The sequence below is a fragment of the Drosophila santomea genome, chromosome 3R (genome assembly GCF_016746245.2).
Source record: "Drosophila santomea strain STO CAGO 1482 chromosome 3R, Prin_Dsan_1.1, whole genome shotgun sequence".
Classification (NCBI taxonomy): Eukaryota; Metazoa; Arthropoda; class Insecta; order Diptera; family Drosophilidae; genus Drosophila; species Drosophila santomea.
The window spans coordinates 23935521-23954055 of NC_053019.2; positions in this window are offsets into that span (position 1 = coordinate 23935521).

The window sequence follows — 18535 nt, forward strand, 5'->3', positions numbered from 1 at the left end:
CAAATTTAGTAGCCAATTCTATTCAATGACTAAATGAACAAAGCAAGCTCACACTAAAACTGTGATATTCCATATGAATTTCATTTAATATTCATTTAATATTCATTTAGATGAATACAGTGCTCGGCATACCAAAAATGCAAAGAATCATTGTAATGTAGCTTGCTTTCAAATAGTTTCAAGTTTTTCTTTATGCAGCATTATTTTAATATCAGCATTTATTTTAATAAACTAAACCTTTTCTTTGAGAGAGCGAGAGCACTTCTTTTTGTAGAGTGTGCAAATGCTCTTTGGTTTATCCGGACATCCTGGGTGCCTCACATCCTGCAGGATACGCCAGGATACTGCGCAGCCCTTCACTTTTGAACAGTAGTTACTATTTATGGGCAACACTTTGCCGGCTTGGGGTAACGACTGTGACTCAAGCCGGGAACTGAAAAGGCAATTAAATGATTATTTGTGCTTTTACTTCTTACCCGTGATTTAATGACGTTGTGGAAATATGTTTGCTGTCTGCCACAAAACCCACGGGCGCGATGTAATGAACAAAAAACAATTAGGAAATGTTCCCTGGACTTCTAGGGGTTTGGTCTAGAGCCGCAATTAATATATATTTAAATGGCTTTTTATGTGTTTCCCTTGACTGGCTCACCTTCATATATCATAGTTAGCAGAGGGTCAGCGATTCCGATGGCTCAGCACATGGCGGACTTTCGAACAAAAGTCGGTAAAGGAAACAAATTTGAATTCAATTTTGTGCTACCTTTTGGTTGGACTTTCTCTAAAGCAATCTCATTTTCCTTATTGGAGTTTTCTTTTTGCATAAATTCCTCATTTTGTGATTTGGATTGTGCTGCCTAAAAGTTGCCTGGCTTGATTAATGTCTGGACGGGATTGTCTGAGTGCCTAACAAAGCGGAAAGTGCTGACTTTGAGTGCAGTTCGTGTTGTCGGGCTTATTGACACATACTTGTAATGACAATTATTTAATTGAAAGTACACAGACGAAGCGACAGAGTCACTGAAATTAGTTTGACAAACTTTGATATTTGATCATGCGACTTTGCATGAAAACTTGAGCTGACTTCTCGACAACAAGAAGTGGGGGCAACAAGAAGGTTGTCGCATTTTCTATTTGGGCAACTGGCATTTGCACACAGAGACATTGATAAGGTTATTGTCGCCCGGATTGCATAATACTTGCATCAGGCAAGCCTGAGTAAATAAACACAGGAACGACGACCAAACAAAGCCAAAGTAATTTGCACTTGTCCTCACCGCATCGCATGGCATCTCATCGTCCCCAAATCGTCCTTTTGGTCCTTATGTGTGTGTGTGTATGTGTGTGTACGTAATTCCAGGTGTTTCCTGCGCGTCTCCATCCCTGCTTTGCATAATTATTATTATGATTGCTCAAGTTTTGGGAATTCGGTCATGCACAAATGCAATTTCATTGAAGCCCGAGACGAAATGTGCGCCATTAGTTCATGCGGCACACGACCACATTTGACTTCAATCAATTTGCATCGCAAATAAGTGATTTTATAACTAATGAGAAAATGCTAAGCGACGTTTAACAGCAGGTGCACTGCCTATGCAAGGGATATGCATTGCAACAAATGTCTACTGCGCTTAGTGCAGATAATGTCTCAAATATCATTAATTTTGCTCGAAGAGAAAAACAAACAGCACTGCAATTTAATCAAACATTTTGGATTATATGGCCAATTTGGGTAGAATTGTTTGTATTTGTACATTTGCGAAATGTTATCTGCAGCTTTAATCTTCGCATTTAACTCTTATTAAATATGGTTTGACAAACCTCTTAGCCAATCAGGCTAATAGATTAAGCTTTTCAGGTAATAATAATTCAATAATAAGCGGCAAAGTATATCTTCAAAAGCTTTTGTATAAAGCTTCAAAACGTTGGGCTTGAAATCCTTTTAGGATTTATTCAATTTCAAAGGCCAATCCAATCTTACCACAACAATAACATTAAGTATTAAGATTTGATGCCACACTGACTCACTGATTTATACATGTACTTTTAAGCGATTTTCCTAACTTTAATCTTTATATTTCTTTTCCAAACTCGCTTTCGCTCTCTCCCGCAGAAAAAGGACTCGATGTGAGAGAGCAGGACTTGGCTGGCATGCCAAAGTCCTTGGTCGGCAGATACCCGCGGGGTGGAAGGACCCACCTGCTGGGCGCCATATCCTAATGGCCGCAATGTGCGCGACCATTAGTGAAACATATGGCCGCTCGAAACGGGACGGACCATCTTTGGGCCCAAACTTTTTCGCTTGCCTAAACGTAACTTAATTTTTTGGCTTTTCCAGCGACAAAACTCGAAGGGCTGTGGCTGCGGGTCAAACCCAGCTTGTTACCTGACTCGATCCGGCTCTATGGGGTAATTGGTCCCCGGAGTGCCGTAGCTACTTAGAGACATTGTGTGGTCCAAGCCGCTTGGTCCTGGCTGCTCCTTCCTACTCCCTCTCCCCCTCTTGTCCTGACAACCATCTAGGCATATTTATGGCACAGGAGTGGCGATAAAAAACGCTAACCGTTTCGGCTTAGAGCTCTGTTTTTTCCGCTTCGAAATTAGCAAATGCACTAAGTTTTTCCCCTGGAAATTACAAGCTAAAGTTTTGTGTAATCGCTGGCTATATTTTATTCTTATTTGGGCGAGAGTCCTTTAAGTTTCTCAGGCACGGCACTTTAAGTGGCAAACACAGAGAAAACCAAACCAAACCAAAAACCAAAGATTTCCACTTAAGTGAAACTCCATGATCGCTCAGGTGTGGCCATGTGTGGGCCAACTCAATTTAACGCCCAGAAGGCAGCAAAGTAGCAGCACAAATAAAGACACACAGCATTCCGGGGATTGCTAGCTCATAAATACTTAAGTAAGCGAAATGAAAGGCAAAACCCAAGACGACCAGGCGTCCCGGAAAAAGGACACGGCAGGAAATGGCACCGAGAACGAGAAGGAGTACGAGAACCCTAGGTGCCCAAAGGTGTCCTCTGGGTTAACAAAAGGTTCAAGCGAATTTCATGCGTTTGTCAATAAAAACTGGAGTATATACACACACAAACACGCACAGAAAGTCCCAAAATGGTGACCCAAAAATGGGAAACCAAACCGGGCTAAGTGAAGGCATATTGACCTTCGTCATCCCAGATCCTAGCCATTTCCCCATGGGCTGCACAGCCCAAAGTAGAGAGCAAATAATGCCGATGCGATGTTGAGCGTTCGTAATGGTGGCTATTTGCCCGGGAACGTGTGATAGAGATAGAGACCGTGATTTAGCGAGCCCTTCACGTGCGACGATTGCTTTGCAATTAGCGCCATTTCAGCAGTTTCCTCACTCACGTCGTTAATTATCCGTCGCTTCTGCATTTGAAGGCTGTCTGCCGATGACCCGATGACCCGCCGCCCATCGACGACAGTTTTGTGACCCATTTGGGTGCTTTCCCGTTCACTGCTCACTATTCACAATTCACTGTTCACAGCTCACAGCTCGCGCCTAATGGCTAAAAAGGCCCTCATAAATTTGGCACATGCCGAACAACGGGGCGCATACGTAACGTCTAATCGTATGTAAGAAAGCTGGCTCCAATTAGTCGTGTCGCTTTCAAGTGCCCTCCATCTCCACACTCATCCTTGTCCTCGTTTTTGCAGAGTGTGCTAGTGTGCAGAGAAAAAAAACCGAGCACTTGAAAATTTATGATGAAAATAAATTTTCTTTGCCTAGTTCAAAAAATGCACATACCGGCATATTCGATTCTACATTTAATTAAAATGTATTAATTACATGTTTTTTCCTCTGCCATTTAAAAGGAAAGCATCGAATATTGCATATTCTAAAAAATATTGTCAGGAAAATATCAATGATTCAATATTAATGTGATTATGCGTACACAGAGTATAGTTTGATTATAAATAAACTTTATTGATTAAATTCACACATGCGTAATATGAGAATCTCTAAATAGATTTTCACCGTTTTTTTTTCTCAGTGTCCTTGTGATTGTGCTGAGAGCGCTGGGCCTAACGAGCTGAGATGTGGGTGGAATCCACAACAATGGCTCCAAATGCGGCTGCACAATGGCCCTGTGAAATGGCCGCGGGCTCTGCCACTTGGCAGAGTGTCAACACGTGGGGCGAAAATAGAATGGCGAAATGAAGCAACAAATCTGCGATACTGTGAAACGGAGAACAAACGCAAAATTATGGAAAACAAAAGGAAGTCCCACATAAACATTTGTTTACACTGAATTAAAACGGAAATAAAGCCGAGCCCCCTGAGCAATAAATACGCAAATCTGAAACGCTGCAGGATATCTCGCATATATATTAAGTTTCAGCCAGTGCGTGTGGACAAAAACCAGCTAAGCTTTCAACAACTTCGAAACTTACTTTGGTATTTAATATTTTATGTACTCGCTGGCTAAAGACACGCAAAGGCCGCTGAATTATATGAGCGTTTCGCCGCCACACATTCCACCAGCTACTGAGGACCGAATGTTTTTAATTGGCCCCGAAACGGAGAAGTTGCCTGATTGCAGAGGCGTTGACTAAGGTTGCTATTTACGACAACTAAAGTCTGTCATGCCATAACTACAGGTAATGACTTCATTTCGCCCTCTGAGTGAGGAAATAGAAGGAAGTAGCCATCTGGAACGACGGCCACATCCACAACCACAACCCTGTTCCGATTGGCAGCGAGAAATTGCATTGCGCAATGCACTCCCCGAATGGCATTCAACAGAAGTGTGAATTATAAACACGCAGACCACGCCACGGAGCTGCTCCTAATAAGCAGCCCGCATTCAGCGGTCGGTGGGAGAAAAAACACAAAAAAAAACAAGAAAAAAAGTAAAAATGTCCGGCGATATTAATCGCATAAAACGAGCAAAAAAATATGCTAAAAAATTGTTCAATTAATATGAGCTGCCTTCGAGGGAAAAGCGGGAAAAGCAGGGGAAAAAAACAGTGCAGCATGTAAAACGCTACTAACGCGCATAATTTTCACACAAACAAACTAACACAAGCACACATTGTTAATGCCATGTAATTAAGCGCATGCTAAAAAGTATGCAACAATAATGTCCCGCTCGACAGAGGCGTCATCAGAAGGAGCACTTAATGTTATAACATAGGGCATGACATCCCAGCTGAAAACGTGAGCTCTCCGCCAGTGAGTGCAGTTAGTCCAACGACCAAGCAAGCAACCCAAACAACCAACCAACCAACCAATCAATAATCGTGCTACGAGGCGTGGCACGTTACTTTAATTGGAGCCCATGTCAAAAACAGGCAGCCAGAGTGTGGAAAAAATCAAATTTATTTTCAAGCAAAAGCGTACAAGTGCTGTTGGCGCATGTGCCAGATCAATCAATCCACTTCAATATTACGCATTCGTGGGCTGTCGGTAACTGGCCGTGCCACAAGGATGGCGTCTAAAGGATCACAAACGCACAGAAGGATAGAGAAGAGCCCAATTATTTAACAGCGAACAAAACTCAACTCCATGGTGTCTAAATGTAAGTTTTAAATGTCCATTTTCCAAAGCGAAAATATCCTTTGCATACTTATAGACACCATTATGAGTTTCTTATACAGATCTAATGTTGTTTTCCTCGCGACAAGTGTTCACTGTATTAGGAAACCAATAAGTGTGTATGAGCCCTTGTCCAGTTCTCGGCGGCGGTGCTCCATTGTTTTCTGTCATTCTGTGGTAATTTATGCAAATATGCCCAGGGCTTCATGCCAAGCTTGTGAGGCGAGACCAGCACAGTGAGGTACAGTGAACTAACCCACGCACGCACACATGCACACACCCACACATGCACACCAGCACACCAGCACACACGACACGAAGATGTAAACTATTTAGCAAACATTTGCATAAACATGGCTGTGTGTGTGTGGGTGTGCTTTGGCATAATGAAAAGCAGTGTAAATGTTTGCACACCAACAAAAGTGAGCCGCTGATGGCAAAAAAGACGGCAAAGAGTTGAGTTATTCTACAATCACAATAAACAATGTGAAAAAATGTATATAATTTTTATGACGCCCTGCGGTTGCTGGTACTCATTTTGTATGCTTTATAAGGCCGCTCCTGTCAAGTCCAATAAATTTAATAACGCATGCTAAAAACCGTAAGCAGAAACGCGCACACGCCGAAAAGAAAAATAAAAGCTGAATTTCAGCTCGGCGACGGCAAATGGTTAAAGTACAAGTTAAATAGGGTGCAGCATGCGATGGTGCTGGCAAAACATAAACATTTTCCATTCAACTTAAAATTGTTTACAAAATAATGTGAAAATGGCTGCCAAGCATGTGTTGCCTGTCGTTCCCCCACTTCCCCCCTCAGCATCCTCTAGCCTCACTACCCCGCCCATTACCAGTGTGTGTGTGAGTGCGTATGTGTGTTTATGTCAAAACGGCGATAAATGTTGCTAAACAGGAGCAAGAATATCAAAAACAGCAGCGGTGTTTGTGTGCAAGGGAATCCATGCCAAAGCTATGGATGCTGCTGCTGCACTGGAAAAAAAATCTAAAGAAAAATGCCACAAAACGCAGCCAATAATTACCTAATTCTTTTGCAAGCTAGCCAAATAGGTTATTTCTTTAAATGTTTTGTTTAGTGATTTCAAAATGTTTTAAAGGTCATATTCATAAGTAAAGGTAAGATGAAAACATGTAAAAAGATTTTTTTCCGAGTGTTGCATTTAGCTGCTGCCATTTGCCGCTGCTGGCGCGCTCCATAAGTTCAATGCTTTTTAAATACCGAAAAAGAAATCCAATCATTTCCAAAGCGACCTTTGCATTACACAACGTTACGCATACGCCACGTTGGCCCGCTGCACAAAATGGCAGTTGAGCGCACGATGAAGAAGTAGAACGAATATACGGGTCGCCATATCGCGTGGCACTGCGGAATTTTATGGCCTGTTAAAGGCAACATTTTTATACATTTCACGCGCTCACATAAATAACGATTATGCTGCACAGCCAGCCGGAGCCGAAGGTTTATGACTTTTCGCCCAAGGAGATTGGCTTGCCCTCGACTTGCCTAAATGGCTTCATTTTGCGGGGAAAAAATGTCAATTGACAGCTGCTGAAAATAGACGAGTCTAATTTATGTGCCTCCTGCAGGAAGAGCGCGCGAACGCGAGTTGAAAGCGGAATGAAAATGGAAAAGTTTCATACATGCATATGTGTGATGCTTTGCGGAAAAGTTTCCGGTAAATTAAGCCAAAGTGTTGTGGTCCACAGCCAGCACACATCGCATCACCAAGTCACTGGCAAAGTTTGGGTTGAATTGCTACCAAATTTGAAGACAAAACAGTCGGAACAACTGACTCCACTCCAGCAGCTAGTGCTGCTTGCCTCAAATTGTCGCTGGCAGCTGTGGTCGTGTTGCCAAATTGGCAACAAGGCTTCGTCAGCGGAAATGCAGACACGCACTCGAGGACTCGAGGCTGCAATGTGCAGTAGTAGTAGTAGTAGTAGTAGTAGTAGTAGTGGTGGCTGCTGTAATCAACACCAATGGTGCCGCACACACACACCCACACATACAACCCGATAAAACCTCAAAGTTGCAATATAGTGAAAAGTCAATTGCATTTTGATGTCGGCAGCAGGAACCAGAATGCCAGGAGCAGCAGCAACAGCAGCAACAGCAGCAATATCAGCAACAGCAGCAGAAGCCACAATGCATTTACATGGCAAGTTGTGCCGTATAATGAAACAATATTCAATTATTTATCAAAATAATGGTTTCAAGCTGAGTATGCCCTGATAGCCGACAGGCAGGAGAGTCAATCAGTACCAGTAACAGTAGTGGAGGTGGCAAGCGTTCTAACCGAATTAAGCCTTTGAAGTGCTTCTCTTACCACACCTCATCGTTATTGTTGTTAAAACCGAGCATAATCGAAATGCAAATGAGCGTAAAATAATGTATATAACATTTGAGTTTAATTTCCCGCTCATGCATAATGTACGGCTAAAACTTTCATGGCACTGCCATTTCAAATCGTGCATGTTAGTGAGGACAAATGTTTATAATTAGCATCGATTAAGGTGTCAATAATTCGTTTCATGAAATATTATAGATATAGATTGGACACCAGGTGAGCGTCAAATTAGTTAGTTATGTATGTGTGTTTTCCAGCTGAATGCCTTGCAAATTGAAATTTAATTACAGCAAATCAAGTTCGAAATGAGAATTAGCCGCTTCTATTGGCTGCGGCGCATCAACTAATGAAACGCAAAATTCAGTCAAATTAAGTGGCCATAAATTGTAGCCCAACATATATACACATATGTATATACTCGTAGATCGCTTTCCATTCGACTGTATGAAGTGTATAAACTGTACTCGAGCAGGTGTCGTGTCAACACCTTGTCAAACTTTTGCTTCCAGAGTGCCAATTGCTAGCAGGTGGCGACAAGGACTTGGGCAACTTACTTCTATTTCAATGCATGTCAACTAGGAGTGTCAGTTGCCCTTTTTTTTGGCCATCATGCGCATAAATGAAAAACGTGTTACGGGTGCTATGGAGTTAACAGTTTCACTTTACCTTTATACAGTTACTGCTGCCCTTTCCTTTTTTTTTTTTTGAGCCAACTTCTCTCTGTGCAAATCATGATTGACATGCGAATTGCCGGGAGAAATAAGAAAACTACATTTTCTGCAACTGACTTTGTTTGCATTACGTTGTAGCTCCAGTCTGCCACCTCCTTCGTCTGCTTTTATTTTCCAAAAACGAAACTAAGTTGACTTTAATTAGGCAAACGACAGTGCAAATGAAGTTGACGAAAGTTTCCCTCAATTGATTTCGCCAAGGTCTGACTTGGTTGTCGTAATTTTATAAACACTTTTTAAAACACAATTTGGCCGGGACAAAAGTTGAAATTATTAAGCATTTTAATCCAGTGGCCTCAACTGATACAAGTAATTCGAGTTGGCCATTCATAACGAGATTCTCACTACTTTCCATGGAATTCAATAAGGAACTTTTCGTGTCTGACGCAGATGGGCAAACTCAACTTCATCTTCGAGCTTCTTGGACATTTTGTTGCTATTGGCGAGCAACCTATTTTCGGCCTTCCATTCATAACGTAAACTTCCTTAAAGATTTTCATGGTCGAAATTGGTGGCCTTTCAAACTTAGAGCACACTTAAAGAAAATTTATGTCACTGAAATTTATGTCAGTAGTGAAATTATATTTCCAATTTTATGCAGAATAAAGTTTTAGTTGCTGTGCAATTGCTTTGTGTAGCGAAATGAATAATTTAGCTAGTTTAAGCCGGAAACTTTTGACAGCGGTCAAGGCATTTCCATTTCAAAATTTATTGCGTAATTTTATGATGATAAATTAATTGTACAGCCTTGCGAGCTAACTCAGTATTCGGCTGGGATTGCATTATTAAATGACGTGACTGGGGAATAGGAGTTCATTTATTATGCCACACCACTCCAGTTGAGGGAGCAGTGGGTTCTGCTATGTAGATGTGCTCCGGCCGTTTGTGTCGCCAGTCGTTATCTTCTGAGTGCTTCTGCGCATCGATTCTGCGATTCTGGGATTCTGCGATTCCACTTGAAAGTCGAGAACTTGGCTTGTCATTTTTGCATTCGCACAGCAGTTTGAATTATTGGCAGCATAAAAACGGCGACAGCCAAGTGCGTGACGTTCAGCTGCACTCCATGTTTGATGCTATGCGTCAGCATTCGAATGCTTGGTATCCCTCCCACTTTCCAACTGGCTTTTCCGAGCGAATTGCCGTCCATTCAATCAGCATTTCAAGCATTTGAAGTGACAATCATAATGCAGTCGTTGCATTGGGAATTTGCTTTGTATCCTGACAGTCGACTATCGAAGCGGCGAAGTGAGACAGCGCTGCGCACAAAAGTAGGCAACATCGAGTGGCAAGAGTGTGGTAAGTGTGAGCTGTGTGGAAGGACACGTAAGCTTTATGTAAGCGGTCGGAGATTTCCGCTCAGTGGCAGGTAATTGACTTACAACACTTGGCACTGTTTAACTGACATACTTGACTGTAACTGAAGCGATGGGCCCATAAGGATCTCACTCCGTACAGGGTGACTGGCGTGCGGTAAAGGATGGTGAAATACTTAAATACTCTTTGCCACAGAACCGGAAGTATGCTAAATGTTGCTCAAGAATTATAGAGGCAAAAGGGAAAGATATTTTTGCACTAATCCACACGAAGCTCTCAGCCAGCAATCTCCACTTTCCGCACACGACTAACCCTGGTGGTGCTCTGTTGCTTTGCGCTTCAACAGGCGAAAGTTTATGGCCAACAGCTACAACCCACATATATACCGCCACCACCCACCACCCCCCGCAAAACAGCAGCCCACACCTACCCACAACCTTTGACATGCCGCAAAAGTGACCTGAGAGCAGGAATTGCACGTAGCCAAAAACTTGCTCCTACTTGCTCATGGTCGAATTTCAGTTTTCTTTTTGTTTTTTTTTTTGTCTGTTCCACTTGGGGTTTTTTCTTCTTTATGGCACTCCACCCACTTTGTGCATTTTTGTGCTAAGTTCTCTCTATTATTTGCTCCGACCACATTTTTCTAGTTTTTGCACGTTTCTACTTTATTACCGTCCATTCTACACCCAACCCCCCTCCCCAAAAACACCCCGATTGTTCGCCTTTATGGCCTGGCCGACAGAAAAAAGTGGCTTCCACAAACAACAAGAGCCGAACAGACAGACAGACAAACTGCGGTCAAGATGGCCAAGATATGGGCCTGCATCTCTCTTATGGGCATCCTAAACCATCGCCCTGTGCCGGCCAATTTCTAATTTCGAACATTTACAACAATATAATGTAATGTTTGCTTCCAACCGCACGAAATGCCGATACTACATAGATAACTTAACAACTTAATGGCAGGCCGCAAGTAAAGAAACTTTACAGCAATCCATGGGGCCAAAAGGGGATTCGGATGGCGATTGCGATTGAGATTGGCATTGCTCTGGGCACACAAAAGGGATCTCACAAAAACCAAAAAGTGAACGACAACACTATTGTCGAACATAAATCAATTGGGAGCTTGCACTCAGCGAAATACGCTTCTAAATGCTTAAATTCTAAATGCAACTTTGCATCTTAAATATAAGTAGGTGTATTAGAATTGTAGTGCCAAATTGGAAATCATGCTTAAATTAAGCTCATGAGAAGACTAGCCATAAACAGACTATTCAAAAAAGTTGTTTGATGCAACTTATTTTTGTTCAAGTGGCAATCACATTCCGGGCACTTTAGGACCATCTTTGTTCAGTGAGTGTAGTACATGCCTCGGCACAAGTCGGGCCACATAATCAGAGCGATTACTTATGTCAGCACAAAAACACAAAAGCAGGACAATGAATCTGCTGCAAGAGCCTTCAAGTAGTGGGTTGAGTTTAGGTGACATAGTGTGGGTGGTGGCATGGTGGCATGTGCCATTAGCAGCATCTAACCCCCAGCCGCCCAAGAGGTCAACCAAAAATGGAGGTGGGCAAGACTCCATCATCCACGGCAAGAAGGATATGCAGCTGCAACTGGAACTGCAGCTGCACCTGCAGCCGCACTCAGTCAAACAAAAGCCGGTCGGGATGCAAAAGCATTTCGAGGTAAACATGTTGGCAAAGTGTTACAAGTGTTGCAAATCTCTTTGGCCTGCCCTGCGGCTGGCCCCAAAAGCCGATGGAGTTGGAGTTGGCCAAGTGTAAGTCCTTGGCTTAGGCGTACGATTGGCAAAGTAGTAGTAGTGGTAGTAGTAGTTTGCCTGACACAGTGTCGGGGATTATAAACAGTTTGACTTTTGCCCGGGCCAAGAAATCTTCCAATACCTCGCAGAAAATGAGAAAATCAAGAGACTGGGGACAACAACTGCTGGGTCAAACGGTTGAGCTGTGGGCCATTGCATATTTATAGTGGAAAACAAGTTTCTGGTGTCGTGATTTATGAACGTTTCAACTTTTCCACCTTATCAGCAAAAGTTTCAGACATGCCGGCGTAGGTCGACGCAGTCTGGCATATGGCTGCGTAGGTGAGGACTTTTAATATGCACACACATACATACAGAGTGCTGAGCTTCGCGGAAACCCACCTCATCATCATCGTTTTGGAAAAGCCAAGGGCAAACTGCGGACTGGCGGCGTCTAAACTTTGGCTCACAACAAAATTTCGCAAAGCATTTTATCACGTTACGCTTTCAACTGGCTATAAAAATGCATTCACATTCTGCTTGGCTGACTCTGACATGCGCCATTTTGCCGCCACTTTCCCCCCCCCCACACTAAAGAAAAAAATCCGCTCCAAATACCAAATATCGCCACTAAAGCGCGACGGTGGCGGGGGTCTATAAAAATTATGCCCCCAAATCGGGCTACGTTGATGTTGATAGTGTTGTAGACGAGTTGATTTGGGCCGTATTTACCCTACTCAACTGCTGACAGCGCCACGCTAAGTAAACCCTTTTGATTTTACTACGAAAATCGATTGCAAAATTTATAGGGAGCAGAGGCCATTGTTAGTATTTATGGTGACGGTTTTATCGTGTTTACGGGAATTAACTGGGTCTATTATCTTCTATTATTATAGACATCGTGAGCAGTGGGGCTTTAAAATAATCAATCTATACAAGGTATATAGTATTTCCAACTAAGTGAGGTATTAAATTGATAAATCAAACCGTATTTTATTGGTTCATATTACTTTAGTCACGCTTTTCATCCATATTGAGATCAATATGCATGCATATGAAATAATTCACAGCTGAGTAGCTGTATACGTTCACAGGTAGAACAAATCATATTTAATTAAAAAATGCCGCCGTTCATTGTTAATGGAACTCACTTAACGGGGGCTCTTTGCCGGTCAATAAACGAGGGAAACTTCTGTGGCCATACCTGGATTTAATTGATTTAAAACTCTGATCTGAGGCAGACACACGTCCACTGGTCATAAAAGTGAAAGCGCAAACACAATTATGTATAAATATTGAACAACAATAAATAAAATATCAAATTAACACCGAGACACAGGCGAGAGGGGATGTGACAGGTGCTGCAATGGCAATGGAAATGACTGCAGCAGGCTAACCTGGCCACAAATTGTTGTTAAACAAATGTTTTTGGGTGCAAAAACGACGGCAGAAGCCAAATAAATTGCAATATTCATGACAATTGTAAACACATTCACACACATTTAAATGCAAATATAAATACAAATACACATACAATGTGAAAGTTTGCATTTCCTTTGTGTGCATACAAATTATATTTTGTGAATTGAAACCTACGAGTGCAGCAAAAATGCATATGTGTGTGTGCATACGATATTTAATTTCAGCTGCTTTCGAATTTTCACAGTTTCCCTTTACATTCAATTATGCGTTAATTAAATATTCAGGCCCACAGGTCGGCTACTTCATATTTTAAATAATTTCTAGTTGAGCGGATCAAAATCGCACGTTATTAGTTTGCTGCTTGAAATTTTCACTTGTGCTTCGCAGAGCATAAGACTCACCATGATTAATAAGGCATATTGTATTGTGCCACACCTTTGATCTATGAATACAGTCGCACAATAGCCCTAATGGAAAACTACCAAGACAACGGATAGTTGTTGACAACAGATATTTTAGTGGGCTGCCGTAAACAATCGCCAACCTGCCGGTTACTTTCCATGGCAATACCTGCACTTTATTCACGCCCCATCGGAGTGGGCGACATAAATTGGCCTCTGCAAGGTGCAAATTGCCAACAATAAATTGTAATTAATGATTTATGGAAAGGTTGCCACTTTGCTTACCACCAGGCAGTGACTATTTAGTACTCAGCAAGCAAACGATTTGTTAGTGTGGCGGCAATAAATATGAAAAACAGCAACCACAGGGTAGGATTGTTTCGATTCCAAGAGTTATGGTGCTGCGAAAGACAAATGTCCTGTGTAGGGCATAAATATTTCAATTATAGTACGTGATTTCAATATTTCTAGCGCACTTTGATGTTGGTTGGATGCTCGGTTGATAGCTTGTGAAGCCATTTTAACAGGCACACTTGGAATTTTAATTCAATGTATTTGCTCTAAAAATATAGGATGGTACTGTAACTATTTCTGTAACTATTTACCATTGAGCTGAACAACTTACTTTTATTTAGTTTATCCAAAAACCCTTTTAAAGCCAAACTAATAGACACAGTCTGAGTTGAAGCGACTTTTCGCCGAGTGCGTTCGAAGCCAATATCCATTAGCCAGCAGATTAATGTGTATCCTTCGACCTCCTGTTCTCAGTTTGCTCCAGTTGCCAGTTGCCAGTTAAGGTGTATTATCAGCCAATTTCCCCAGCACAGGCATGGCCCCTAAGTACTTGGCGCTTATCCTAGCTACGTTCGCGTAATGTGCTCGTTTCCATGCAGCTGGCTGGAAACTCCCCTCCAACTTCCCTTCCAACTTTTTTCGCCCCGCCTGGCTCCTTATTGTTTTTCCACTCTTATCGGAAAAGCTGAGCGTGAGCCAAATATCCCTGGTATCCCTGGCTGTATTGAGCAGCCAACCCGCAGCCGGTGTGTAAATATGTTGGCTTGCAAGCCCTTTGCATTTTAATTAAGGCGCCAGCCATGAGTGTTTGCTTATTTAATTGCACAATCGAAAAAAACTTTCACGATGATTTTTTTTGTGTGTGCCCAAGTGTTTGCCTTTACACGACAAGTTTAAATTATTAACCATGGTATGGGATGAACTGGGATGTCTGGCTGCCTACCAGACAGCCGGTAAGCGGGGGCGATCCAACAAGAAATTCAATTTCGTTAAGGCAAACAAGCCAAAGAAGTACAATTTTTGGCTGCTGCATCTCCAGAAAGAAGAGACTGGGGCTGAATGTCGGCGGCAAATTGCAGGCTGCATTTTATATGTCCCGAAATTACACAGCCTCCGATGAGTGTGTGTGTGAGTTTGCAAACATAAAAAATATATCAGAGACGTGGAGAGCTGGGGAAAAAGGGGGGAGCAAACGGGATATGGCAGTGGATCCTGGCAGCAGAACGAAGACCGACAGGGCTGTCGTTCCCGTTGTCGCTGGCATCATTTTACGTCATTTATCACAATCATGACATGGCAGGATGACAGGCTGCAGGCCAGCAGCTTGAATTGGTCCTGGCGCCGGAAGTGGACAGGATGCACTGGCCACGGCCAGTCGACCAGTCGACCAGTCGACCAGTAGAGCGAAAGCCGGAGTTCGGCGCATTCGCAGATATATATATTTTAATACAATTTGAAACTGTAGCCATCGCCATGTTTGGCTAGCAATCAGAATCGGGAGCAGATAATTAAGAATGTTTCTCTTGGGGAGTAAATTAAATTCCGGGCATTATGCTCTGCCGAAACAGATACTGCAAAATCCAACGTTGCGTATGCGTAATTTATGACAGAGCTCTATACGTAAATGCAACATTAAACATGGCGTATGCGCAACATCCTCATTACGTACACGTTCATATCGTAATTAGATGGAATCAAATTTCGTTCATTAATTCATGAGTTCATTTTACTGAACCGTAATGATGCCATAACCATTGGTGCTCGCTCCAGTGAAATGCACAATGAATTACCTATTGATTTCATCCTTCTGAACTCTGCTGGGTGCAGTGGCTGAATATAAACATGCAGATTGATGATGTGCTGACTTTGGCCAACCAAGGCAATATTTCCTTATAACAGTTATGGCATTCCACCCCCCAAGCCCCTGACCATTTCCCATAGCTCTAACGAACGGCAACCGAATGCAAAAGGTCCCAGGACATGCGGGAGCTTACAACAAAACCGAAGAGCACCGCACAAATAACACAAATAAAACATAAAAAAAGCTAAGCTAATGGATATGCAAACAACTGGCAAAAGGGACCGGACAGGACGCACAGTGCCTGCAAATAGCAACGAACCGTAATGCATCTAAATAAACATAAAAACACAAACAGAAACAGAAATAGAAATAGAAACACTGGCGCAGTTCTACGAAAGAGGATTTTCTAGTGGGCTTGGGTTGGAGTTTGGATGGGTTTTTATTTTTGGGCCCTGCGTTGCCTTTGCCTTTGTCTTTTATGCATATGCGCCATTTTTAATATTTATATTTCATTCTATTCCAAAATTGCAACACACACATGTTCGGAGCGCACTTGGCAGTGGCAATAATAACGGAAATAACAATGGCTGCAACGGCAGGAGCAGGCTTTATAATTGCTGGTTATACAACCACAAATGTTGTTGCCACGTTGCTGCTGACTGAGTGTTTCCTGGCCGTACATGACACCAATTTATATTACTACCCCAACTCTCCCAACCCAACTAGCCAGAGTATTAATAACCGACGAATGCTGTTGAAGTTCCCCTGTGGTCGGTACATTACCATTTGTTGTTGTTGCCTCTGCCCCGTGTTGCATTTATTTCAATTTATTGTACCCATTTGTGTCATATTTACAAGGCGCCACCAGTGCAGCAGCTAGGGTGTGTCGCTTTGGCCATTAGAATAATCCTGCAAGGAGCAGGAGCCCTTCTATTGAAGGCGAAATTACACGAATTGCAGGCCACAATTCTCGTTGAATAATGCGCCCAGTATTTTCCAGCCACCCTTTCCAACATTTTCAGCAACAACTGAAGCCCAAAAACCCCAACCCAAGCAAAAGATTCAGTTAGCCAGTGACAGTTTAATGAAAAAACTTTTGCCATTACTTAGAGCGTCGTCCTAAATGCAAATGATGACGACTTGCATATTAATTTGGAAATTATCTGACCACGATGAGGCCATAAATCTTCATTTCGACTGTGAGCAAGAGAGCATTTATCCTTTAAAAAGAAATTTACCACAGCTTAAAGAGTAGCTTTCGTTCCATCAGTCTGCAGTCATTACCAATTTAGCCAGGGACACCTACCTGCAGAGTCCCTTTTGCATTATGCAAATGCTTGCAGTTCCACCTGCAAGACAAGCCAAGTGTGTAGCAAATTGCTTGCTTTGCCAATTTCCCGCCCTGTTGCTGGATATTTTGATTTTCACACAATCATCGATGTGGGTTGGCTTAAATCGAAACTTAATTAAAGTTGCACCAACGGAGGGAGCAGGTCCTGCTGTAGGTCCTGCGCCGCAACACTGTGAGATATATGGGCGTCGTTGTCCTTTCCCGCCCATCCGAGCATTTGCTTTGTGCAATTTTCAGTCATTAAACTCTGCCTGCCAGCCCTTGGACCTCAAGTGTTGCTCCAGCTTACACGCCCCCATGTTGTCTATACAAATTTAACACAGCACCCGGCGACCTCAGCATCCTCAGCCCCCCTTTTTGTAAGAAATCACCCACGCCGTCCCTGTGCGATGGCTTTGCAGAGCTTTTTAATTTTAATGAGATCTCACTGGCTGACTACGTGACTGAGCTGCTGTTGGTGTTGTTGGAGTTGCCCGGCCAGCAGCCACGCCCTGTCACTAATTGAGGCGGCAAAAAATGTTTTTCGCTAACTTGGCCCAAGGCCACGCCCCCCGCCACCATCTCCCGCCCGCAGCCAGTTTCTAATTACAAAAATATGCATATTTAAGGCGTTTGCCAAAGATTGCAAGTGAAGGGACAATGAGAAGAGTGCTTAACAATGTCTGTCAACTCTCGGACTAAAATGGTGTTGGCAAGTGTCATTGCTCAGTTAACTGGTCTGTTAACTGGTTTACTTGGTTCACGACAGGCACACTTTGTGAACTCGATGTTTTTATCTATTCAACATTTGTAACTAACCTCGAGTTAGGGATACAAATCGAATAAATATAAACATGTTGAATGAACAGCGTCATTAGTGAACACAGTATAGCTATAGATAATAAACAAAGTTGTATAAAAAATGTTGGTTTAAGTATTTTGCATAATCACAATTGTTTTTTTATGACTTTTAAAAGTTGAATAAAGAAAAATAACAATCAAAAGCAAATCGAATGCATTGGCAATAATCCAACGCAAAAAGTCTGGTTTACTGAATATTTGTTCATGTTTTGCCAAATATAAAAAAACCACTAACTTGTTTATTTGCAAAATAGATTCATTGAAAGCTTTCGGAAATAATTGCTGAAAAAGCACAATGTGTTGAACTCATTAAAAGAAATGGTTGCATAAACATAATGCCGCACACAGTGACTTTAAAACTGCATTTAATCACTGGCGGAAAACAAGCATTTGAATGGCAAGTGGCTGCCAAATTGATTTCAATCTTTTATACATTTGTAGTACACGATGTCTGAGGAGATTGCTAATTCAATTCCCCCACTCGCATTTGGCCAATACGAATTGGCGACCACGCCGGCGGTTTGGAGTTTGGGGGAATGCGGTGGATGTCTGGGCCATGGAATAAACCGCAAAATAGATTGATACATTACGTGTCCTGGTTGAATGGACATCGGGTTAGACCAGGTGTGCAGTGTATGTTATTTTACAAGCACACACACACACACTCTCACACTCAAACACACACACACAC